Source organism: Chiloscyllium plagiosum, unplaced genomic scaffold, assembly GCF_037043375.1.
Source record: "Chiloscyllium plagiosum isolate Xiang-an unplaced genomic scaffold, Cpla_swu_hap1 HiC_scaffold_7, whole genome shotgun sequence".
Taxonomy (NCBI): domain Eukaryota; kingdom Metazoa; phylum Chordata; class Chondrichthyes; order Orectolobiformes; family Hemiscylliidae; genus Chiloscyllium; species Chiloscyllium plagiosum.
In genome coordinates, this window is record NW_028270145.1 from 41,036,831 (window position 1) to 41,062,223 (window position 25,393).

The window sequence follows — 25,393 nt, forward strand, 5'->3', positions numbered from 1 at the left end:
CTTTTTCTCTCTCTCTTTCTGTCTCTTTCTTTCTCTCTTTTTCTCTGTTTTTCTCCCTCTTTCTTTCTCTCTTTTTCTCTCTTTTTTTCTCTTTTCTCTCTTTTTCTCTCTTTTTCTCTCTAAATTCCTCTCCCTGTTTCTCTCTTTTCTCTCTCGTTTTCTCTCTTTTTCTCTCTCTCTTTCACTCTCGTTTTCTCTCTCTCTTCTTCTCCCTCCTTTTCTCTCTTTTTCTCTTCTTCTCTCTCTTTTTCTCTCTCTCTTTCTCTCTCTCTTACTCTCTTTTTCTCTCTCATTTTCTTTCTCTTTTTCTCTCTTTTCCACTATTTCTCTCTGATTTTCTCTCTCTGTTTCTCTCTCTTCTTCTCTCTTTTTTCTCCCTCTTTCTATCTCTTTTCTGTCTCGTTTTCTCGCTTTTTCTCTCTCTTTTTCACTTTTTTTCTCTCTTTTTCTCTTTCTCTCTCTCTCTTTACTCCCTTCTTTTTCCCTTTTTCTCTCTCTTTTTCTCTTTTCTCTCTCTTTTCTCTCTTTTTATCACTCATTTTCTCTCTCTTTTTATCTCTCTTTTTCTCCTTTTATCATATTCTCTCTTTTTCTCTCTCTTTTTCTGTCTCCTTTTCTCTTTTCTCTCTCTTTTTCTCTTTCTCTCTTTTTCTCTCTCTTTTTCTCTCTCTTTCTCTCTCTGATGTTTTCACGCTTTTTCTCATTTTCTCTCACCTTTTTTCACTTTTTTCTCTCTCTTCTCCTCCGTCTTATCCCATCTCTTTTTCTCTTTTTCTCTCACTTTTTCTCTATTTTTCTTTCTTTTTCTCTCTCTTTTTCTCTCTCCTTTACTCTTTTTCTCTCTTTTTCTCTTTATTTACCTCTTTTTATCTATTTTTCTATCTGTTTCTCTTTTTCTCTTTCTCTCTTTTTCTCTCTCATTTTCTATTTTTCGCTTTTTCTCTCTCATTTTCTATTTTTCTTCTTTTCTCTCTATCTTTTTCTCCCTTTTTCTCTCTTTTTGTCTCTTTTTTACTCTCCTTTTTCTCCGTTTCTCTCTCTTTTTCTCTATTTCTCTCGCTTTTTCACTTTGTTTTGCTCTTTTTCACTCTCTATTTTCCTCATTTTCAATTTTTTTCCTTTTCTCTCTTTTTCTCTTTCTTTTTCTCTCCCTTTTTCTCTCTCTGTTTCTCTTGTTCACTCTCTCTTTCTCTTTCTTTTCATCCCTTTTTTCTCTCTTTTCTCTCTCTTTTTCTCACTCCTTTACTCACTCTTTTTCTCTCATTTTCTCTCTCTTTGTCTCTTAGTCTCAGTATTTTTCTCTCTTTTTCTCTCTTTCTTTCTCTCACTTTTAATCTCTTTTGCTCTCACTTTTTGTCTGTATGTTTCTCTCTTTTTCTCTGTTTTTCTCTTTTTCTCTCTCTTTTTCTGTCACTTTCTTTCTCTCTTTTTCTCTGTTTTTCTCCCTCTTTTTCACTCTCTTTTTCTCCTCTCTTTTTTCTCCCTTTCTCTCTCTTTTTTCTCTTTTCTCTTTCTTTTTTCTCTCTGTTTCTCTCTTTTTCTCTTTACTTTTCTCTCCCTTTTTCTCTCTCTTTTCTCTCTCATTTTCTCTTTCTCTCTCTCTCTCTTTCACTGCTGTTTTCTCTCTCTCTTCTTCTCTCTCCTTTTCTCTCTTTTTCTCTTCTTCTCTCTCTTTTTCTCTCTCTCTTTCTCTCTCCCTTACTCTCTTTTTCTTTCTCTTTTTCTCTCTTTTTCACTTTTTCACTATTTCTCTCTGTTTTTCTCTCTCTGTTTCTCTCTCTTTTTCTCTCTTTTGCTCTCTCTTTTACTCTTTTTTCTCCCTTTTTCTATCTCTTTTCTGTCTCGTTTTCTCACTTTTTCTCTCTCTTTTTCACTCTTTTTTCGCTCTTTTTCTCTTTTTCTCTCTCTTTTTCTCTCACTTTTTATCTCTTTTGCTGTCATTTTTTCTCTTTTTCACTCTTTTTCTCTCTCTCTTTCTGTCTCGTTCTTTCTGTCTTTTTCACTGTTTTTCTCTGTCTCTTTCTCTCTTTTTCTTTCTCTCTCTTTTTCTCTCTCATTTTCACTTTGTCACTCTCTTTATCTCTCTTTTGCTCTCTCTATTTCTCTCATTTTCTCTCTCTTTTTCTGTCTCATTTTCTCTCTCCTTTTCTCACTCTTTTTCTCTCTCATTTTCTCTCTCTTTTCTCTTTCGCTCTCTATTTTTCTCTCTCTTTTTCTCTCACTTTTTATCTCTTTTCACTCATTTCTTCTCTCTTTTTTCTCGCTTTTTCACTCTCTCTTTCTGTCTCTTTCTTTCTCTCTTTTTCTCTGTTTTTCTCCCTCTTTCTTTCTCTCATTTTCTCTTTTTTTCTCTTTTCTCTCTTTTTCTCTCTTTTTCTCTCTAAATTTCTCTCCCTTTTTCTGTCTTTTCTCTCTCGTTTTCTCTCTTTTTCTCTCTCTCTTTCACTCTCGTTTTCTCTCTCTTCTTCTCTCTCCTTTTCTCTCTTTTTCTCTTCTTCCCTCTCTTTTTCTCTCTCTTTCTCTCTCTCTTACTCTCTTTTTCTCTCTCATTTTCTTTCTCTTTTTCTCTCTTTTCCACTATTTCTCTCTGATTTTCTCTCTCTGTTTCTCTCTCTTTTTCTCTCTTTTTTTCTCCCTCTTTCTATCTCTTTTCTGTCTCGTTTTCTCGCTTTTTCTCTCTCTTTTTCACTTTTTTTCTCTCTTTTTCTCTTTTTCTCTCTCTCTTTACTCCCTTCTTCTTTCCCTTTTTCTCTCTCATTTTCACTTTTTCACTCTCTTTTTCTCTCTTTTGCTCTCTCTTTTTTTCTCATTTTCTCTCTCTTTTTCTGTCTCTTTTTCTCTCTCCTTTTCTCACTCTTTTTCTCTCTCTATTTTTCTCTCTCTTTTTCTCTCACATTTTATCTCTTTTTCACTCATTTTTTCTCTCTTTTTTCTCTCTCTTTCTCTCTCTCTTTCTGTCTCTTTCTTTCTCTCTTTTTCTCTGTTTTTCTCCCTCTTTCTTTCTCTCTTTTTCTCTCTTTTTTCTCTTTTCTCTCTTTTTCTCTCTTTTTCTCTCTTTTTTCTCTTTTCTCTCTCTTTTCTCTCTTTTTATCACTCATTTTCTCTCTCTTTTTATCTCTCTTTTTCAGGTTTTATCATATTCTCTCTTTTTCTCTCTCTTTTTCTGTCTCCTTTTCTCTTTTCTCTCTCTTTTTCTCTTTCTCTCTCTTTTTCTCTTTCTCTCTTTCTCTCTCTCTTTTTCTCTTTTTCTCTCTCTTTCTCTCTCTGATGTTTTCACGCTTTTTCTCATTTTCTCTCACCTTTTTTCACTTTTTCTCTCTCTTCTCCTCCGTCTTATCCCATCTCTTTTTCTCTTTTTCTCTCACTTTTTCTCTATTTTTCTTTCTTTTTCTCTCTCTTTTTCTCTCTCCTTTACTCTTTTTCTCTCTTTTTCTCTTTATTTACCTCTTTTTATCTATTTTTCTATCTGTTTCTCTTTTTCTCTTTCTCTCTCTTTCTCTCTTTTTTCTCTCTTTTTCTCTCTCTCTGTCTCTTTCTTTCTCTCTTTTTCTCTGTATTTCTCCCTCTTTCTTTCTCTCTTTTTTCTTTTATTTCTCTTTTCTCTCTTTTTCTCTCTTTTTCTCTCTAAATTTCTCTCCCTTTTTCTTTCTTTTCTCTCTCGTTTTCTCTCTTTTTCTCTCTCTCTTTCACTCTCGTTTTCTCTCTCTCTTCTTCTCTCTCCTTTTCTCTCTTTTTCTCTTCTTCTCTCTCTTTTTCTCTCTCTCTTTCTCTCTCTCTTACTCTCTTTTTCTCTTTCATTTTCTTTCTCTTTTTCATTCTTTTCCAGTATTTCTCTCTGATTTTCTCTCTCTGTTTCTCTCTCTTTTTCTCTCTTTTTTTCTCCCTCTTTCTATCTCTTTTCTGTCTCGTTTTCTCGCTTTTTCTCTCTCTTTTTCACTTTTTTTCTCTCTTTTTCTCTTTTTCTCTCTCTCTTTACTCCCTTCTTCTTTACCTTTTTCTCTCTCATTTTCACTTTTTCACTCTCTTTTTCTCTCTTTGGCTCTCTCTTTTTCTCTCATTTTCTCTCTCTTTTTCTGTCTCCTTTTCTCTTTTTCTCTCTCATTTTCTGTCTCTTTTTCTCTTTCTCTCTCTATTTTTCTCTCTCTTTTTCTCTCACATTTTATCTCTTTTTCACTCATTTTTTCTCTCTTCTTTCTCTCTTTTTCTCTCTCTCTTTCTGTCTCTTTCTTTCTCTCTTTTTCTCTCTCTTTCTCTCTCTCTTACTCTCTTTTTCTATCTCTTTTCTGTCTCGCTTTCTCGCTTTTTCTCTCTCTTTTTCACTTTTTTTTCTCTCTTTTTCTCTTTTTCTCTCTCTCTTTACTCTCTTCTTCTTTCCCTTTTTTTCTCTCTTTTTCTCTTTTCTCTCTCTTTTTATCACTCATTTTCTCTCTCTTTTTATCTCCCTTTTTCTCGTTTTATCATATTCTCTCTTTTTCTCTCTCTTTTTCTGTCTCCTTTTCTCTTTTCTCTCTCTTTTTCTCTTTTGCTCTTTCTCTCTCTTTTTCTCTTTCTCTCTTTTTCTCTCTCTTTCTCTCTCTGATGTTTTCACGCTTTTTCTCATTTTCTCTCACCTTTTTTCACTTTTTCTCTCTCTTCTCCTCCGTCTTATCCCATCTCTTTTTCTCTTTTTCAATCACATTTTCTTTATTTTTCTTTCTGTTTCTCTCTCTTTTTCTCTCTCCTTTACTCTTTTTCTCTCTTTTTCTCTTTATTTACCTCTTTTTATCTATTTTTCTATCTGTTTCTCTTTTTCTCTTTCTCTCTTTTTTCTCTCTTTTTCTCTCTCTCTGTCTCTTTCTTTCTCTCTTTTTCTCTGTATTTCTCCCTCTTTCTTTCTCTCTTTTTTCTTTTATTTCTCTTTTCTCTCTTTTTCTCTCTTTTTCTCTCTAAATTTCTCTCCCTTTTTCTTTCTTTTCTCTCTCGTTTTCTCTCTTTTTCTTTCTCTCTTTCACTCTCGTTTTCTCTCTCTTCTTCTCTCTCTTTTTCTCTCTCTCTTTCTCTCTCTCTTACTCTCTTTTTCTCTCTCATTTTCTCTCTCTTTTTCTCTCTCCTTTACTCTTTTTCTCTCTTTTTCTCTTTATTTACCTCTTTTTATCTATTTTTCTATCTGTTTCTCTTTTTCTCTTTCTCTCTTTTTTCTCTCTTTTTCTCTCTCTCTGTCTCTTTCTTTCTCTCTTTTTCTCTGTTTTTCTCCCTCTTTCTTTCTCTCTTTTTCTCTCTTTTTTTCTCTTTTCTCTCTTTTTCTCTCTTTTTCTCTCTAAATTTCTCTCCCTTTTTCTTTCTTTTCTCTCTCGTTTTCTCTCTTTTTCTCTCTCTCTTTCACTCTCGTTTTCTCTCTCTCTTCTTCTCTCTCCTTTTCTCTCTTTTTCTCTTCTTCTCTCTCTTTTTCTCTCTCTCTTTCTCTCTCTCTTACTCTCTTTTTCTCTTTCATTTTCTTTCTCTTTTTCATTCTTTTCCAGTATTTCTCTCTGATTTTCTCTCTCTGTTTCTCTCTCTTTTTCTCTCTTTTTTCTCCCTCTTTCTATCTCTTTTCTGTCTCGTTTTCTCGCTTTTTCTCTCTCTTTTTCACTTTTTTTCTCTCTTTTTCTCTTTTTCTCTCTCTCTTTACTCCCTTCTTCTTTCCCTTTTTCTCTCTCATTTTCACTTTTTCACTCTCTTTTTCTCTCTTTGGCTCTCTCTTTTTCTCTCATTTTCTCTCTCTTTTTCTGTCTCCTTTTCTCTTTTTCTCTCTCATTTTCTGTCTCTTTTTCTCTTTCTCTCTCTATTTTTCTCTCTCTTTTTCTCTCACATTTTATCTCTTTTTCACTCATTTTTTCTCTCTTTTTTCTCTCTTTTTCTCTCTCTCTTTCTGTCTCTTTCTTTCTCTCTTTTTCTCTCTTTTTCTCTCTCTCTTACTCTCTTTTTCTATCTCTTTTCTGTCTCGCTTTCTCGCTTTTTCTCTCTCTTTTTCACTTTTTTTTCTCTCTTTTTCTCTTTTTCTCTCTCTCTTTACTCTCTTCTTCTTTCCCTTTTTCTCTCTCTCTTTCTCTTTTCTCTCTCTTTTTATCACTCATTTTCTCTCTCTTCTTCTCTCTCTTTTTCTCTCTCTCTTTCTCTCTCTCTTACTCTCTTTTTCTCTCTCATTTTCTTTCTCTTTTTCTCTCTTTTCCACTATTTCTCTCTGATTTTCTCTCTCTGTTTCTCTCTCTTCTTCTCTCTTTTTTCTCCCTCTTTCTATCTCTTTTCTGTCTCGTTTTCTCGCTTTTTCTCTCTCTTTTTCACTTTTTTTCTCTCTTTTTCTCTTTTTCTCTCTCTCTTTACTCCCTTCTTTTTCCCTTTTTCTCTCTCTTTTTCTCTTTTCTCTCTCTTTTCTCTCTTTTTATCACTCATTTTCTCTCTCTTTTTATCTCTCTTTTTCTCCTTTTATCATATTCTCTCTTTTTCTCTCTCTTTTTCTGTCTCCTTTTCTCTTTTCTCTCTCTTTTTCTCTTTCTCTCTTTTCTCTCTCTTTTTCTCTCTCTTTCTCTCTCTGATGTTTTCACGCTTTTTCTCATTTTCTCTCACCTTTTTTCACTTTTTCTCTCTCTTCTCCTCCGTCTTATCCCATCTCTTTTTCTCTTTTTCTCTCACTTTTTCTCTATTTTTCTTTCTCTTTCTCTCTCTTTTTCTCTCTCCTTTACTCTTTTTCTCTCTTTTTCTCTTTATTTACCTCTTTTTATCTATTTTTCTATCTGTTTCTCTTTTTCTCTTTCTCTCTTTTTCTCTCTCATTTTCTATTTTTCGCTTTTTCTCTCTCATTTTCTATTTTTCTTCTTTTCTCTCTATCTTTTTCTCCCTTTTTCTCTCTTTTTGTCTCTTTTTTACTCTCCTTTTTCTCCGTTTCTCTCTCTTTTTCTCTATTTCTCTCGCTTTTTCACTTTGTTTTGCTCTTTTTCACTCTCTATTTTCCTCATTTTCAATTTTTTTCCTTTTCTCTCTTTTTCTCTTTCTTTTTCTCTCCCTTTTTCTCTCTCTGTTTCTCTTGTTCACTCTCTCTTTCTCTTTCTTTTCATCCCTTTTTTCTCTCTTTTCTCTCTCTTTTTCTCACTCCTTTACTCACTCTTTTTCTCTCATTTTCTCTCTCTTTGTCTCTTAGTCTCAGTATTTTTCTCTCTTTTTCTCTCTTTCTTTCTCTCACTTTTAATCTCTTTTGCTCTCACTTTTTGTCTGTATGTTTCTCTCTTTTTCTCTGTTTTTCTCTTTTTCTCTCTCTTTTTCTGTCACTTTCTTTCTCTCTTTTTCTCTGTTTTTCTCCCTCTTTTTCACTCTCTTTTTCTCCTCTCTTTTTTCTCCCTTTCTCTCTCTTTTTTCTCTTTTCTCTTTCTTTTTTCTCTCTGTTTCTCTCTTTTTCTCTTTACTTTTCTCTCCCTTTTTCTCTCTCTTTTCTCTCTCATTTTCTCTTTCTCTCTCTCTCTCTTTCACTGCTGTTTTCTCTCTCTCTTCTTCTCTCTCCTTTTCTCTCTTTTTCTCTTCTTCTCTCTCTTTTTCTCTCTCTCTTTCTCACTCCCTTACTCTCTTTTTCTTTCTCTTTTTCTCTCTTTTTCACTTTTTCACTATTTCTCTCTGTTTTTCTCTCTCTGTTTCTCTCTCTTTTTCTCTCTTTTGCTCTCTCTTTTACTCTTTTTTCTCCCTTTTTCTATCTCTTTTCTGTCTCGTTTTCTCACTTTTTCTCTCTCTTTTTCACTCTTTTTTCGCTCTTTTTCTCTCTCTTTTTCTCTCACTTTTTATCTCTTTTGCTGTCATTTTTTCTCTTTTTCACTCTTTTTCTCTCTCTCTTTCTGTCTCGTTCTTTCTGTCTTTTTCACTGTTTTTCTCTGTCTCTTTCTCTCTTTTTCTTTCTCTCTCTTTTTCTCTCTCATTTTCACTTTGTCACTCTCTTTATCTCTCTTTTGCTCTCTCTATTTCTCTCATTTTCTCTCTCTTTTTCTGTCTCATTTTCTCTCTCCTTTTCTCACTCTTTTTCTCTCTCATTTTCTCTCTCTTTTCTCTTTCGCTCTCTATTTTTCTCTCTCTTTTTCTCTCACTTTTTATCTCTTTTCACTCATTTCTTCTCTCTTTTTTCTCGCTTTTTCACTCTCTCTTTCTGTCTCTTTCTTTCTCTCTTTTTCTCTGTTTTTCTCCCTCTTTCTTTCTCTCATTTTCTCTTTTTTTCTCTTTTCTCTCTTTTTCTCTCTTTTTCTCTCTAAATTTCTCTCCCTTTTTCTGTCTTTTCTCTCTCGTTTTCTCTCTTTTTCTCTCTCTCTTTCACTCTCGTTTTCTCTCTCTTCTTCTCTCTCCTTTTCTCTCTTTTTCTCTTCTTCTCTCTCTTTTTCTCTCTCTTTCTCTCTCTCTTACTCTCTTTTTCTCTCTCATTTTCTTTCTCTTTTTCTCTCTTTTCCACTATTTCTCTCTGATTTTCTCTCTCTGTTTCTCTCTCTTTTTCTCTCTTTTTTTCTCCCTCTTTCTATCTCTTTTCTGTCTCGTTTTCTCGCTTTTTCTCTCTCTTTTTCACTTTTTTTCTCTCTTTTTCTCTTTTTCTCTCTCTCTTTACTCCCTTCTTCTTTCCCTTTTTCTCTCTCATTTTCACTTTTTCACTCTCTTTTTCTCTCTTTTGCTCTCTCTTTTTTTCTCATTTTCTCTCTCTTTTTCTGTCTCTTTTTCTCTCTCCTTTTCTCACTCTTTTTCTCTCTCTATTTTTCTCTCTCTTTTTCTCTCACATTTTATCTCTTTTTCACTCATTTTTTCTCTCTTTTTTCTCTCTCTTTCTCTCTCTCTTTCTGTCTCTTTCTTTCTCTCTTTTTCTCTGTTTTTCTCCCTCTTTCTTTCTCTCTTTTTCTCTCTTTTTTCTCTTTTCTCTCTTTTTCTCTCTTTTTTCTCTTTTCTCTCTCTTTTCTCTCTTTTTAACACTCATTTTCTCTCTCTTTTTATCTCTCTTTTTCAGGTTTTATCATATTCTCTCTTTTTCTCTCTCTTTTTCTGTCTCCTTTTCTCTTTTCTCTCTCTTTTTCTCTTTTGCTCTTTCTCTCTCTTTTTCTCTTTCTCTCTTTCTCTCTCTCTTTTTCTCTTTTTCTCTCTCTTTCTCTCTCTGATGTTTTCACGCTTTTTCTCATTTTCTCTCACCTTTTTTCACTTTTTCTCTCTCTTCTCCTCCGTCTTATCCCATCTCTTTTTCTCTTTTTCTCTCACTTTTTCTCTATTTTTCTTTCTTTTTCTCTCTCTTTTTCTCTCTCCTTTACTCTTTTTCTCTCTTTTTCTCTTTATTTACCTCTTTTTATCTATTTTTCTATCTGTTTCTCTTTTTCTCTTTCTCTCTCTTTCTCTCTTTTTTCTCTCTTTTTCTCTCTCTCTGTCTCTTTCTTTCTCTCTTTTTCTCTGTATTTCTCCCTCTTTCTTTCTCTCTTTTTTCTTTTATTTCTCTTTTCTCTCTTTTTCTCTCTTTTTCTCTCTTTCTTTCTCTCACTTTTAATCTCTTTTGCTCTCACTTTTTGTCCGTATGTTTCTCTCTTTTTCTCTGTTTTTCTCTTTTTCTCTCTCTTTTTCTGTCACTTTCTTTCTCTCTTTTTCTCTGTTTTTCTCCCTCTTTTTCACTCTCTTTTTCTCCTCTCTTTTTTCTCCCTTTCTCTCTCTTTTTTCTCTTTTCTCTTTCTTTTTTCTCTCTGTTTCTCTCTTTTTCTCTTTACTTTTCTCTCCCTTTTTCTCTCTCTTTTCTCTCTCATTTTCTCTTTCTCTCTCTCTCTCTTTCACTGCTGTTTTCTCTCTCTCTTCTTCTCTCTCCTTTTCTCTCTTTTTCTCTTCTTCTCTCTCTTTTTCTCTCTCTCTTTCTCTCTCCCTTACTCTCTTTTTCTTTCTCTTTTTCTCTCTTTTTCACTTTTTCACTATTTCTCTCTGTTTTTCTCTCTCTGTTTCTCTCTCTTTTTCTCTCTTTTGCTCTCTCTTTTACTCTTTTTTCTCCCTTTTTCTATCTCTTTTCTGTCTCGTTTTCTCACTTTTTCTCTCTCTTTTTCACTCTTTTTTCGCTCTTTTTCTCTTTTTCTCTCTCTTTTTCTCTCACTTTTTATCTCTTTTGCTGTCATTTTTTCTCTTTTTCACTCTTTTTCTCTCTCTCTTTCTGTCTCGTTCTTTCTGTCTTTTTCACTGTTTTTCTCTGTCTCTTTCTCTCTTTTTCTTTCTCTCTCTTTTTCTCTCTCATTTTCACTTTGTCACTCTCTTTATCTCTCTTTTGCTCTCTCTATTTCTCTCATTTTCTCTCTCTTTTTCTGTCTCATTTTCTCTCTCCTTTTCTCACTCTTTTTCTCTCTCATTTTCTCTCTCTTTTCTCTTTCGCTCTCTATTTTTCTCTCTCTTTTTCTCTCACTTTTTATCTCTTTTCACTCATTTCTTCTCTCTTTTTTCTCGCTTTTTCACTCTCTCTTTCTGTCTCTTTCTTTCTCTCTTTTTCTCTGTTTTTCTCCCTCTTTCTTTCTCTCATTTTCTCTTTTTTTCTCTTTTCTCTCTTTTTCTCTCTTTTTCTCTCTAAATTTCTCTCCCTTTTTCTGTCTTTTCTCTCTCGTTTTCTCTCTTTTTCTCTCTCTCTTTCACTCTCGTTTTCTCTCTCTTCTTCTCTCTCCTTTTCTCTCTTTTTCTCTTCTTCTCTCTCTTTTTCTCTCTCTTTCTCTCTCTCTTACTCTCTTTTTCTCTCTCATTTCCTTTCTCTTTTTCTCTCTTTTCCACTATTTCTCTCTGATTTTCTCTCTCTGTTTCTCTCTCTTTTTCTCTCTTTTTTTCTCCCTCTTTCTATCTCTTTTCTGTCTCGTTTTCTCGCTTTTTCTCTCTCTTTTTCACTTTTTTTCTCTCTTTTTCTCTTTTTCTCTCTCTCTTTACTCCCTTCTTCTTTCCCTTTTTCTCTCTCATTTTCACTTTTTCACTCTCTTTTTCTCTCTTTTGCTCTCTCTTTTTTTCTCATTTTCTCTCTCTTTTTCTGTCTCTTTTTCTCTCTCCTTTTCTCACTCTTTTTCTCTCTCTATTTTTCTCTCTCTTTTTCTCTCACATTTTATCTCTTTTTCACTCATTTTTTCTCTCTTTTTTCTCTCTCTTTCTCTCTCTCTTTCTGTCTCTTTCTTTCTCTCTTTTTCTCTGTTTTTCTCCCTCTTCTTTCTCTCTTTTTCTCTCTTTTTTCTCTTTTCTCTCTTTTTCTCTCTTTTTCTCTCTTTTTTCTCTTTTCTCTCTCTTTTCTCTCTTTTTATCACTCATTTTCTCTCTCTTTTTATCTCTCTTTTTCAGGTTTTATCATATTCTCTCTTTTTCTCTCTCTTTTTCTGTCTCCTTTTCTCTTTTCTCTCTCTTTTTCTCTTTCTCTCTCTTTTTCTCTTTCTCTCTTTCTCTCTCTCTTTTTCTCTTTTTCTCTCTCTTTCTCTCTCTGATGTTTTCACGCTTTTTCTCATTTTCTCTCACCTTTTTTCACTTTTTCTCTCTCTTCTCCTCCGTCTTATCCCATCTCTTTTTCTCTTTTTCTCTCACTTTTTCTCTATTTTTCTTTCTTTTTCTCTCTCTTTTTCTCTCTCCTTTACTCTTTTTCTCTCTTTTTCTCTTTATTTACCTCTTTTTATCTATTTTTCTATCTGTTTCTCTTTTTCTCTTTCTCTCTCTTTCTCTCTTTTTTCTCTCTTTTTCTCTCTCTCTGTCTCTTTCTTTCTCTCTTTTTCTCTGTATTTCTCCCTCTTTCTTTCTCTCTTTTTTCTTTTATTTCTCTTTTCTCTCTTTTTCTCTCTTTTTCTCTCTAAATTTCTCTCCCTTTTTCTTTCTTTTCTCTCTCGTTTTCTCTCTTTTTCTCTCTCTCTTTCACTCTCGTTTTCTCTCTCTCTTCTTCTCTCTCCTTTTCTCTCTTTTTCTCTTCTTCTCTCTCTTTTTCTCTCTCTCTTTCTCTCTCTCTTACTCTCTTTTTCTCTTTCATTTTCTTTCTCTTTTTCATTCTTTTCCAGTATTTCTCTCTGATTTTCTCTCTCTGTTTCTCTCTCTTTTTCTCTCTTTTTTTCTCCCTCTTTCTATCTCTTTTCTGTCTCGTTTTCTCGCTTTTTCTCTCTCTTTTTCACTTTTTTTCTCTCTTTTTCTCTTTTTCTCTCTCTCTTTACTCCCTTCTTCTTTACCTTTTTCTCTCTCATTTTCACTTTTTCACTCTCTTTTTCTCTCTTTGGCTCTCTCTTTTTCTCTCATTTTCTCTCTCTTTTTCTGTCTCCTTTTCTCTTTTTCTCTCTCATTTTCTGTCTCTTTTTCTCTTTCTCTCTCTATTTTTCTCTCTCTTTTTCTCTCACATTTTATCTCTTTTTCACTCATTTTTTCTCTCTTTTTTCTCTCTTTTTCTCTCTCTCTTTCTGTCTCTTTCTTTCTCTCTTTTTCTCTCTCTTTCTCTCTCTCTTACTCTCTTTTTCTATCTCTTTTCTGTCTCGCTTTCTCGCTTTTTCTCTCTCTTTTTCACTTTTTTTTCTCTCTTTTTCTCTTTTTCTCTCTCTCTTTACTCTCTTCTTCTTTCCCTTTTTCTCTCTCTTTTTCTCTTTTCTCTCTCTTTTTATCACTCATTTTCTCTCTCTTTTTATCTCCCTTTTTCTCGTTTTATCATATTCTCTCTTTTTCTCTCTCTTTTTCTGTCTCCTTTTCTCTTTTCTCTCTCTTTTTCTCTTTTGCTCTTTCTCTCTCTTTTTCTCTTTCTCTCTTTTTCTCTCTCTTTCTCTCTCTGATGTTTTCACGCTTTTTCTCATTTTCTCTCACCTTTTTTCACTTTTTCTCTCTCTTCTCCTCCGTCTTATCCCATCTCTTTTTCTCTTTTTCAATCACATTTTCTTTATTTTTCTTTCTGTTTCTCTCTCTTTTTCTCTCTCCTTTACTCTTTTTCTCTCTTTTTCTCTTTATTTACCTCTTTTTATCTATTTTTCTATCTGTTTCTCTTTTTCTCTTTCTCTCTTTTTTCTCTCTTTTTCTCTCTCTCTGTCTCTTTCTTTCTCTCTTTTTCTCTGTATTTCTCCCTCTTTCTTTCTCTCTTTTTTCTTTTATTTCTCTTTTCTCTCTTTTTCTCTCTTTTTCTCTCTAAATTTCTCTCCCTTTTTCTTTCTTTTCTCTCTCGTTTTCTCTCTTTTTCTTTCTCTCTTTCACTCTCGTTTTCTCTCTCTTCTTCTCTCTCTTTTTCTCTCTCTCTTTCTCTCTCTCTTACTCTCTTTTTCTCTCTCATTTTCTCTCTCTTTTTCTCTCTCCTTTACTCTTTTTCTCTCTTTTTCTCTTTATTTACCTCTTTTTATCTATTTTTCTATCTGTTTCTCTTTTTCTCTTTCTCTCTTTTTTCTCTCTTTTTCTCTCTCTCTGTCTCTTTCTTTCTCTCTTTTTCTCTGTTTTTCTCCCTCTTTCTTTCTCTCTTTTTCTCTCTTTTTTTCTCTTTTCTCTCTTTTTCTCTCTTTTTCTCTCTAAATTTCTCTCCCTTTTTCTTTCTTTTCTCTCTCGTTTTCTCTCTTTTTCTCTCTCTCTTTCACTCTCGTTTTCTCTCTCTCTTCTTCTCTCTCCTTTTCTCTCTTTTTCTCTTCTTCTCTCTCTTTTTCTCTCTCTCTTTCTCTCTCTCTTACTCTCTTTTTCTCTTTCATTTTCTTTCTCTTTTTCATTCTTTTCCAGTATTTCTCTCTGATTTTCTCTCTCTGTTTCTCTCTCTTTTTCTCTCTTTTTTCTCCCTCTTTCTATCTCTTTTCTGTCTCGTTTTCTCGCTTTTTCTCTCTCTTTTTCACTTTTTTTCTCTCTTTTTCTCTTTTTCTCTCTCTCTTTACTCCCTTCTTCTTTCCCTTTTTCTCTCTCATTTTCACTTTTTCACTCTCTTTTTCTCTCTTTGGCTCTCTCTTTTTCTCTCATTTTCTCTCTCTTTTTCTGTCTCCTTTTCTCTTTTTCTCTCTCATTTTCTGTCTCTTTTTCTCTTTCTCTCTCTATTTTTCTCTCTCTTTTTCTCTCACATTTTATCTCTTTTTCACTCATTTTTTCTCTCTTTTTTCTCTCTTTTTCTCTCTCTCTTTCTGTCTCTTTCTTTCTCTCTTTTTCTCTCTTTTTCTCTCTCTCTTACTCTCTTTTTCTATCTCTTTTCTGTCTCGCTTTCTCGCTTTTTCTCTCTCTTTTTCACTTTTTTTTCTCTCTTTTTCTCTTTTTCTCTCTCTCTTTACTCTCTTCTTCTTTCCCTTTTTCTCTCTCTCTTTCTCTTTTCTCTCTCTTTTTATCACTCATTTTCTCTCTCTTCTTCTCTCTCTTTTTCTCTCTCTCTTTCTCTCTCTCTTACTCTCTTTTTCTCTCTCATTTTCTTTCTCTTTTTCTCTCTTTTCCACTATTTCTCTCTGATTTTCTCTCTGTTTCTCTCTCTTCTTCTCTCTTTTTTCTCCCTCTTTCTATCTCTTTTCTGTCTCGTTTTCTCGCTTTTTCTCTCTCTTTTTCACTTTTTTTCTCTCTTTTTCTCTTTTTCTCTCTCTCTTTACTCCCTTCTTTTTCCCTTTTTCTCTCTCTTTTTCTCTTTTCTCTCTCTTTTCTCTCTTTTTATCACTCATTTTCTCTCTCTTTTTATCTCTCTTTTTCTCCTTTTATCATATTCTCTCTTTTTCTCTCTCTTTTTCTGTCTCCTTTTCTCTTTTCTCTCTCTTTTTCTCTTTCTCTCTTTTCTCTCTCTTTTTCTCTCTCTTTCTCTCTCTGATGTTTTCACGCTTTTTCTCATTTTCTCTCACCTTTTTTCACTTTTTCTCTCTCTTCTCCTCCGTCTTATCCCATCTCTTTTTCTCTTTTTCTCTCACTTTTTCTCTATTTTTCTTTCTCTTTCTCTCTCTTTTTCTCTCTCCTTTACTCTTTTTCTCTCTTTTTCTCTTTATTTACCTCTTTTTATCTATTTTTCTATCTGTTTCTCTTTTTCTCTTTCTCTCTTTTTCTCTCTCATTTTCTATTTTTCGCTTTTTCTCTCTCATTTTCTATTTTTCTTCTTTTCTCTCTATCTTTTTCTCCCTTTTTCTCTCTTTTTGTCTCTTTTTTACTCTCCTTTTTCTCCGTTTCTCTCTCTTTTTCTCTATTTCTCTCGCTTTTTCACTTTGTTTTGCTCTTTTTCACTCTCTATTTTCCTCATTTTCAATTTTTTTCCTTTTCTCTCTTTTTCTCTTTCTTTTTCTCTCCCTTTTTCTCTCTCTGTTTCTCTTGTTCACTCTCTCTTTCTCTTTCTTTTCATCCCTTTTTTCTCTCTTTTCTCTCTCTTTTTCTCACTCCTTTACTCACTCTTTTTCTCTCATTTTCTCTCTCTTTGTCTCTTAGTCTCAGTATTTTTCTCTCTTTTTCTCTCTTTCTTTCTCTCACTTTTAATCTCTTTTGCTCTCACTTTTTGTCTGTATGTTTCTCTCTTTTTCTCTGTTTTTCTCTTTTTCTCTCTCTTTTTCTGTCACTTTCTTTCTCTCTTTTTCTCTGTTTTTCTCCCTCTTTTTCACTCTCTTTTTCTCCTCTCTTTTTTCTCCCTTTCTCTCTCTTTTTTCTCTTTTCTCTTTCTTTTTTCTCTCTGTTTCTCTCTTTTTCTCTTTACTTTTCTCTCCCTTTTTCTCTCTCTTTTCTCTCTCATTTTCTCTTTCTCTCTCTCTCTTTCACTGCTGTTTTCTCTCTCTCTTCTTCTCTCTCCTTTTCTCTCTTTTTCTCTTCTTCTCTCTCTTTTTCTCTCTCTCTTTCTCTCTCCCTTACTCTCTTTTTCTTTCTCTTTTTCTCTCTTTTTCACTTTTTCACTATTTCTCTCTGTTTTTCTCTCTCTGTTTCTCTCTCTTTTTCTCTCTTTTGCTCTCTCTTTTACTCTTTTTTCTCCCTTTTTCTATCTCTTTTCTGTCTCGTTTTCTCACTTTTTCTCTCTCTTTTTCACTCTTTTTTCGCTCTTTTTCTCTTTTTCTCTCTCTTTTTCTCTCACTTTTTATCTCTTTTGCTGTCATTTTTTCTCTTTTTCACTCTTTTTCTCTCTCTCTTTCTGTCTCGTTCTTTCTGTCTTTTTCACTGTTTTTCTCTGTCTCTTTCTCTCTCTTTTTCTTTCTCTCTCTTTTTCTCTCTCATTTTCACTTTGTCACTCTCTTTATCTCTCTTTTGCTCTCTCTATTTCTCTCATTTTCTCTCTCTTTTTCTGTCTCATTTTCTCTCTCCTTTTCTCACTCTTTTTCTCTCTCATTTTCTCTCTCTTTTCTCTTTCGCTCTCTATTTTTCTCTCTCTTTTTCTCTCACTTTTTATCTCTTTTCACTCATTTCTTCTCTCTTTTTTCTCGCTTTTTCACTCTCTCTTTCTGTCTCTTTCTTTCTCTCTTTTTCTCTGTTTTTCTCCCTCTTTCTTTCTCTCTTTTTCTCTTTTTTTCTCTTTTCTCTCTTTTTCTCTCTTTTTCTCTCTAAATTTCTCTCCCTTTTTCTGTCTTTTCTCTCTCGTTTTCTCTCTTTTTCTCTCTCTCTTTCACTCTCGTTTTCTCTCTCTTCTTCTCTCTCCTTTTCTCTCTTTTTCTCTTCTTCTCTCTCTTTTTCTCTCTCTTTCTCTCTCTCTTACTCTCTTTTTCTCTCTCATTTTCTTTCTCTTTTTCTCTCTTTTCCACTATTTCTCTCTGATTTTCTCTCTCTGTTTCTCTCTCTTTTTCTCTCTTTTTTTCTCCCTCTTTCTATCTCTTTTCTGTCTCGTTTTCTCGCTTTTTCTCTCTCTTTTTCACTTTTTTTCTCTCTTTTTCTCTTTTTCTCTCTCTCTTTACTCCCTTCTTCTTTCCCTTTTTCTCTCTCATTTTCACTTTTTCACTCTCTTTTTCTCTCTTTTGCTCTCTTTTTTTTCTCATTTTCTCTCTCTTTTTCTGTCTCTTTTTCTCTCTCCTTTTCTCACTCTTTTTCTCTCTCTATTTTTCTCTCTCTTTTTCTCTCACATTTTATCTCTTTTTCACTCATTTTTTCTCTCTTTTTTCTCTCTCTTTCTCTCTCTCTTTCTGTCTCTTTCTTTCTCTCTTTTTCTCTGTTTTTCTCCCTCTTTCTTTCTCTCTTTTTCTCTCTTTTTTCTCTTTTCTCTCTTTTTCTCTCTTTTTCTCTCTTTTTTCTCTTTTCTCTCTCTTTTCTCTCTTTTTATCACTCATTTTCTCTCTCTTTTTATCTCTCTTTTTCAGGTTTTATCATATTCTCTCTTTTTCTCTCTCTTTTTCTGTCTCCTTTTCTCTTTTCTCTCTCTTTTTCTCTTTTGCTCTTTCTCTCTCTTTTTCTCTTTCTCTCTTTCTCTCTCTCTTTTTCTCTTTTTCTCTCTCTTTCTCTCTCGGATGTTTTCACGCTTTTTCTCATTTTCTCTCACCTTTTTTCACTTTTTCTCTCTCTTCTCCTCCGTCTTATCCCATCTCTTTTTCTCTTTTTCTCTCACTTTTTCTCTATTTTTCTTTCTTTTTCTCTCTCTTTTTCTCTCTCCTTTACTCTTTTTCTCTCTTTTTCTCTTTATTTACCTCTTTTTATCTATTTTTCTATCTGTTTCTCTTTTTCTCTTTCTCTCTTTTTCTCTCTTTTTTCTCTCTTTTTCTCTCTCTCTGTCTCTTTCTTTCTCTCTTTTTCTCTGTATTTCTCCCTCTTTCTTTCTCTTTTTTCTTTTATTTCTCTTTTCTCTCTTTTTCTCTCTTTTTCTCTCTAAATTTCTCTCCCTTTTTCTTTCTTTTCTCTCTCGTTTTCTCTCTTTTTCTCTCTCTCTTTCACTCTCGTTTTCTCTCTCTCTTCTTCTCTCTCCTTTTCTCTCTTTTTCTCTTCTTCTCTCTCTTTTTCTCTCTCTCTTTCTCTCTCTCTTACTCTCTTTTTCTCTTTCATTTTCTTTCTCTTTTTCATTCTTTTCCAGTATTTCTCTCTGATTTTCTCTCTCTGTTTCTCTCTCTTTTTCTCTCTTTTTTTCTCCCTCTTTCTATCTCTTTTCTGTCTCGTTTTCTCGCTTTTTCTCTCTCTTTTTCACTTTTTTTCTCTCTTTTTCTCTTTTTCTCTCTCTCTTTACTCCCTTCTTCTTTCCCTTTTTCTCTCTCATTTTCACTTTTTCACTCTCTTTTTCTCTCTTTGGCTCTCTCTTTTTCTCTCATTTTCTCTCTCTTTTTCTGTCTCCTTTTCTCTTTTTCTCTCTCATTTTCTGTCTCTTTTTCTCTTTCTCTCTCTATTTTTCTCTCTCTTTTTCTCTCACATTTTATCTCTTTTTCACTCATTTTTTCTCTCTTTTTTCTCTCTTTTTCTCTCTCTCTTTCTGTCTCTTTCTTTCTCTCTTTTTCTCTCTCTTTCTCTCTCTCTTACTCTCTTTTTCTATCTCTTTTCTGTCTCGCTTTCTCGCTTTTTCTCTCTCTTTTTCACTTTTTTTTCTCTCTTTTTCTCTTTTTCTCTCTCTCTTTACTCTCTTCTTCTTTCCCTTTTTCTCTCTCTTTTTCTCTTTTCTCTCTCTTTTTATCACTCATTTTCTCTCTCTTTTTATCTCTCTTTTTCTCGTTTTATCATATTCTCTCTTTTTCTCTCTCTTTTTCTGTCTCCTTTTCTCTTTTCTCTCTCTTTTTCTCTTTTGCTCTTTCTCTCTCTTTTTCTCTTTCTCTCTTTTTCTCTCTCTTTTTCTCTTTTTCTCTCTCTTTCTCTCTCTGATGTTTTCATGCTTTTTCTCATTTTCTCTCACCTTTTTTCACTTTTTCTCTCTCTTCTCCTCCGTCTTATCCCATCTCTTTTTCTCTTTTTCAATCACATTTTCTTTATTTTTCTTTCTGTTTCTCTCTCTTTTTCTCTCTCCTTTACTCTTTTTCTCTCTTTATCTCTTTATTTACCTCTTTTTATCTATTTTTCTATCTGTTTCTCTTTTTCTCTTTCTCTCTTTTTCTCTCTCATTTTCTATTTTTCACTTTCTCTCTCTCATTTCCTATTTTTCTTCTTTTCTCTCTATCTTTTTCTCCCTTTTTCTCTCTTTTTGTCTCTCTTTTACTCTCTTTTTTCTCCTTTTCTCTCTCTTTTTCTCTTTTTCTCTCACTTTTTCTCTATTTTTCTTTCTGTTTCACTCTATTTTTCTCTCTTTTTCTCTTTATTTACCTCTTTTTATCTATTTTTCTATCTGTTTCTCTTTTTCTCTTTCTCTCTTTTTCTCCCTCATTTTCTCTTTTTCGCATTTTCTCTCTCATTTTCTATTCTTCTTCTTTTCTCTGTATCTTTTTCTCCTTTTTCTCTCTTTTTGTCTCTTTTTAGATTTTAGATTAGATTAGATTAGATTAGATTAGATTAGATTACATTACAGTGTAGAAACAGGCCCTTCGGCCCAACAAGTCCACACCAACCCGCCGAAGCGAAACCCACCCATACCCCTACATTTACCCCTTACCTAACACTATGGGCGTTTTAGTATGGCCAATTCACCTGACTCTGCACATCTTTGGACTGTGGGAGGAAACTGGAGCACCCGGAGGAAACCCACGCAGACACGAGGAGAATGTGCAAACTCCACACAGTCAGTCGCCTGAGGCGGGAATTGAACCCGGGTCTCAGGCGCTGTGAGGCAGCAGTGCTAACCACTGTGCCACCCTCTTTTTTTCTCCTTTTCTCTCTGTTTTTCTCTATTTCTCTCGCTTTTTCAGTCTTTTTTGCTCTTTTTGTCTCTATTTTCCTCATTTTCAATTTTTTTCCTTTTCTCTCTTTTTCTCTTTCTTTTTCTCTCCCTTTCTCTCTTTCTCTCTCTCTGTTTCTCTTTTTCTCTCTCTCTTTCTCTTTCTTTTCATCCCTTTTTTCTCTCCTCTCTCTTTTTCTCTCTCCTTTACTCACTCTTTTTCTCTCATTTTCTCTCTCTTTGTCTCTTTGTCTCACTCTTTTTCTCTCTTTTTCTCTCTTTCTTTCTCTCACTTTTAATCTCTTTTGCTCTCACTTTTTGTCTCTATTTTTCTCTTTTTTTCTCTGTTTTTCTCTTTTTCTCTCTCTTTTTCTGTCTCATTCTTTCTCTCTTTTTCTCTGTTTTTCTCCCTCTTTTTCACTCTCATTTTCTCTCTCTTTTTCACGTTTTATCATTCACTCTCTTTTTCTCTCTCTTTCTGTCTCCTTTTCTCTTTTCTCTCTCTTTTTCTCTTTTGCTCTTTCTCTCTCTTTTTCTCTTTCTCTCTTTTTATCTCTCCTTTTCTCGTTTTCTCTCTCTTTTTCTCTCTGATTATTTCACACTTTTTCTCATTTTCTCTCACCTTTTTTTCACATTTTCTCTCTTTCTTCTCCGTCTTTTCCCCTCACTTTTTTCTCTTTTTCTCTCTCTTTTTCTCTTTCTCTCTCCATTTTTCTCTCTCTTTTTCTCTCACATTTTATCTCTTTTTCACTCATTTTTTCTCTCTTTTTTCTCTCTTTTTCTCTCTCTCTTTCTGTCTCTTTTTTTTCTCTCTTTTTCTCTGTTTTTCTCCCTCTTTCTTTCTCTCTTTTTCTCCCTTTTTTCTCTTTTCTCTCTTTTCTCTCTTTTTCTCTCTCATTTTCTCTTTCTTTCTCTCTTTTCTCTCTCTTTTTCTCTTTTTCTCTCTCTTTTTCTCTTTCATTTTCTATTTTTCGCTTCTTCTCTCTCATTTTCTATTTTTCTCCTTTTCTCTCTCTCTTTCTCTCTTTTTTATCTCTATTTCTCTCTCTTTTTCTCTCTCTTTTCTCCTTTTGTGAATACAACAGCATTCATTCGTTCAACGAAACAAACTACACGTTTAAATGCATTGAATAGAGTTTCTCATTCATTGAATATATCAAGCTTAATTCATTCACTCAAAGACTCAATCTTCAATCATTCAATTCAATGAATCAAACGTTATTCTTTAGATTCAATGAAAGACATTTAGCTCATGGATTTAATCAAACTGCACTCATTTATTTACTGAAACAAACTGCATTCATTCATTACTTCATTGAATCAACTGCACTCATTCATTCAATGAAACAAACCACACGTGTTAATATCAAATTTTTTCGATGGCTCGAGCTGAACACGTCCATTCAATGAAACAAACTGCAATCATTTATCCATTCATACATTCAATGATTCAAACGGTATTCTTTAGTTCAATGAAACAAACTTAACACATACGTTTAATGAATCTGAATGCATTCATTCACGGCAGTTTTCAAACATCACGCAGTCATTCATTTAAATAAACTGCACATTTAAAATCTTTGAGTCTCTCATTCGTTGAATGTCTCAGTATTAACTAATTCACGCCAGTAATCATATTTCAATCATTCATTCAATGAAAAAAATACTTATCCATTGAATCCAGAAACAAGCTTACGACCATTCATTTAATGATTCCAACTGCATTAATTCATTCAATGAATCAAAGTGGACTCAGTCATTATATGATACAAAGTGCACTTGTTATTTCATTCATTCATTCAAAGAATCAAACTTCGTTCATTCAATGAACCAAACTTCAATCATTCATTCAATTAATCAAACATCAATCGTACATTCAATGAATCAAACGTTATTCATTGAATCCAGCAACAGTCTTAACACATTGACTAAATAAATACAACTGCATTCATTCATTCAATGATTCAAACTGAACTCATTCATTCAATAAAATAAACCGCACGTGTTAATTCAAAGAGTAGAGTTTATGTCATCTTTGCAATGTCTCGAGGTTAACACATGCATTCATTGAAACATTCATTGATTGAAGCAAACTTCAATCGTAAATTCAATGACTCGAATGTCATTCAATGCATTGATTTCATGAGTCTAACTGCATTCATTCTTTTAAAGATTCAAAACTGCACTCAGTCATTCAATCAATCAAACTGTATTTATTGTTTCAATGAAAAAAACTTAACTCATACATTAAAAGAATAAAACTGCACTCATTGATGTACTGAAACAATCTGCATCGTTCGCTCATTCATTAGATTGACGTGCGCTCGTTCATTCAATGAAACAAACTGTACATTTAAATTCATGATGTTGAGCTTGTCCCATTCATTCCGTGTCTCAAGCTTCACTCATTCATTCAATGAATCAAACTTCAATCATTCAGTCAATGAATCAAACGTTACTCATTGATTCAAAGAAACAAACGTAACTCTTACTTTTAACGAATCAAACTGCATTCTTTCATTCAAATAATGAAGCGTCAATCATTCATTCAACGTTATTTTATGATTCAATGAAACAAAGCATTTATCTACTCAATCCAACTGCATTCATTCGCTCATTCAGTGAAGCTTAATTCATTCACTCTAATAATCAACATTCAGTCATTCATTCAATGAATTAAACGTTATTCATTGATCCAACGCAACAAACGTAACTGCTGCTTTAAACAAATCAAACAGGATTCATTCATTCAACGAATCAAACTTCAACCGTTCAGTCAATGAATCAAACGTAATTCATTGAATTCAGGAACAGTCTTCAAAAGCCATTTAATAAATCCAACTGTATTCAATCATTCAATGATTCAAACTGCACTCATTAATTCAATGTAACAAACCGCACGTGTTAATTCAATGACTAGAGCTTATATCATCCTTTTAATATCTCGAAGTTAACGGATTCATTCAATTTAACAAACTGCAAGCATTCATTCATTCAATGAAGCAAACTTCAATCGTACATTCAATTTATCAAATCTTTTATTGACTCAATGAAACATTGATTGAATGACTCGAACTGCATTCATTCATTCAATGATTTAAAACAGCACTCAGGCATTTATCAATGAATGAATGTTTGCAGATTGTTTCCTTGAATGAATGAATGCCTTATGCTCGAGACATTGAAATAACGAGAGAAGCTTTAATGAAGGAGTGCAGTTTGGTTCATTAACTTGTATGAGTTAAACGGCCTTGTTTGAATCATTAACTAACGTTAGATTCAGTGAATGTACGATGGAAGTTAGATTTATTTAATGAATGAATGAATGCTGTTTGATTCATTAAAAGTATGAGTTACGTTTGTTTTATTGAATCAATGAATCACGTTTGTTTCATTGAATGAATATTTGACGTTTGCTTATTTGAGTGATGAGGTAAGCTTGCGACATTCTATGAATGAGAGAAGATCTACACACAGTCATTTAATGAAACAATCTGTAAGTTTAAGTTCAGAATGCAGTTTGATTCAACGAATAAATAAATGGAGTTGGATTAATTAAATGTGTGTGTTTCGTTATTTTCATTGAATCAAAGAATAACGTTTGATTCATTGAATGTACGATGAAGTTAATTTCAATGAATGAGTGATTGCAGTTTGTTTCATTGAATGAATTGATTTAAGCTCGAGAGATTGAAATAATGAGATAAGCTCTATGCATTGTTTTAACGTGTGTGGTTTGTTGCGCTGAATGAACGAGTACAGTTTGATTCACTGAATGCGCTTTGTCTCTGTGAGTAAATGCTTCATTCAGCTTGCTTCATTAAACGTATGAGGTAAATGTCTTCCATTGAATCAAAAAAGATCGTTTGATTTTTGAATGACAGTTTGCAATTATTGAATCAATGAATAACGTTTGATTCAATGAATGAATGATTGAAGTTTGATTCATTGAATGAATGAATACTATTTGATTCGTTAAAAATATGAGTTATTTTGGAATTATTGAATGAATGATTGACATTGGATTGATTGAATGAATTATTGAAAATTGACCATTTGAGTAAACGCGTTAGGTTCACTATATTGAAATAATGAGACAAGCTCTACTCATTGCATTAACACGTGCAGTTTACCTCATTTGCATTCATTAAATACGTGTTAAGTTTGTTTGATTGGATCAAAGAATAACGTTTGATTCATTAATTGTACGATCGAAGTTTGCTTCAATGAAAGAATGATTGCAGTTTGTTTCATTGATTTGCATCCGTTTGTCTCAAGCTTAGCTGTTTCATGCAGTGAATCAAACCGCACATGATAATTCAAAGAGTAGAGCTAATCTCAAACGTAAGACCTGCAGTTAATGAATCCAACCGCATCCACTCATTCAAAGAAACAAACTGCACGTTTAAATACATTGGGCACACCTTGTCTCATTCATTGAACGTCTTAAGCTAAATTCCATCTCTCAAAGAATCAAAGATCACTCTTTTTTCTCTTTTTCTGTTTTTCTCTCTCTTTTTACTCTCTTCTGCTTTCGCTTTTTCTCTCACATTTTCTCGTTTTATCATATTCTCTCTTTTTCTCTCGCTTTTTCTGTCTCCTTTTCTCTTTTCTCTCTCCTTTTCTCTTTCTCTCTCTTTTTCTCTCTCTTTTCTCTTTTTTCACGCTTTTTCTCATTTACACTCACCTTTTTTCACTTTTTTCTCTCTTCTTCTCTGTCTTATCCCTTATCTTTTTTCTCTTTTTCTCTCACTTTTTCTCTATTTTCTTCCTGTTTCGCTCTCATTTTCCCTCTCCTTTCCACTTTTTCACTCTTTCTCTCTCTATTTACCGCTTTTTATCTCTTGTTCTATCTTTTGCTCTTTTTCTCTCTCATTTTCTCGTTTTCAATTTTTCTCCATTTCCTTCATTTCCTTTCTTTTTCTCTCCCTTTTTCCCTTTTTCTCTCTCTATTTCTGTTTTTCACTCTCTTTTTCTCTCTCTTTTCATCACTTTTTTCTCTCTTTTTGTCTCTCTTTTTCTCTCTCCTTTACTCAGTCCTTTATTCTCTTTTTCTCTTTCTCTCACTATTTTTCTCTTATTTTCTCTCTTTCTTTCTCACTTTATATCTCTTTTGCTCTGATTTTTACTCTATTTTTCTGTTTTTCTCTGTTTTTCTCTTTTCACTCTTTTTCTATCTCTTTTTCTCTCTCTTTTTCACTCTTTTTTCTCCCTTTTTCTCTTCCTCTCTCTCTTTTTCTGTCTATTTTTCTCTCCATTTTCTTTCTCTTTTCTCTCTTTTTTCTCTCTTTTTCTCTCTCTCTTTCTGTCTCATTCTTTCTCTCTTTGTCTCTCTTTTTTCTCTCTGTTTCTATCTCTTTTCTGCCTCGTTTTGTCGCTTTTTCTCTCTCTTTTTCACTCTCTTTTCTCTTGTTCTCTCTCGTTTTACTCTCTTCTTCTTTCTCTTTTTCTCTCTCTTTTTCTCGTTTTATCATTTTCTCTCTTTTCTCTCGCTTTTTCTGTCCCCTTTTCTCTTTTCTCAATCTTTTTCTCTTTCTCTCTTTTTCTCTTTTTCTCTCTCTTTTTCTCTCTCTCTTTTTCTCTCTCTTTTTCTCTTATTTTTTCACACTTTTTCTCATTTTCTCTCACTTTTTTCACTTTTTTCTCTCTTCTTCTCTGTCTTATCCCCTCTCTTTTTTCTCTTTTTCTCTCACATTTTCTCTATTTTTCTTTCTGTTTCTCTCTCCTTTACTCTTTTTCTCTCTTTCTCTCTCTATTTACCGCTTTTTATCTCTTGTTCTATCTTTTGCTCTTTTTCTCTCTCATTTTCACGTT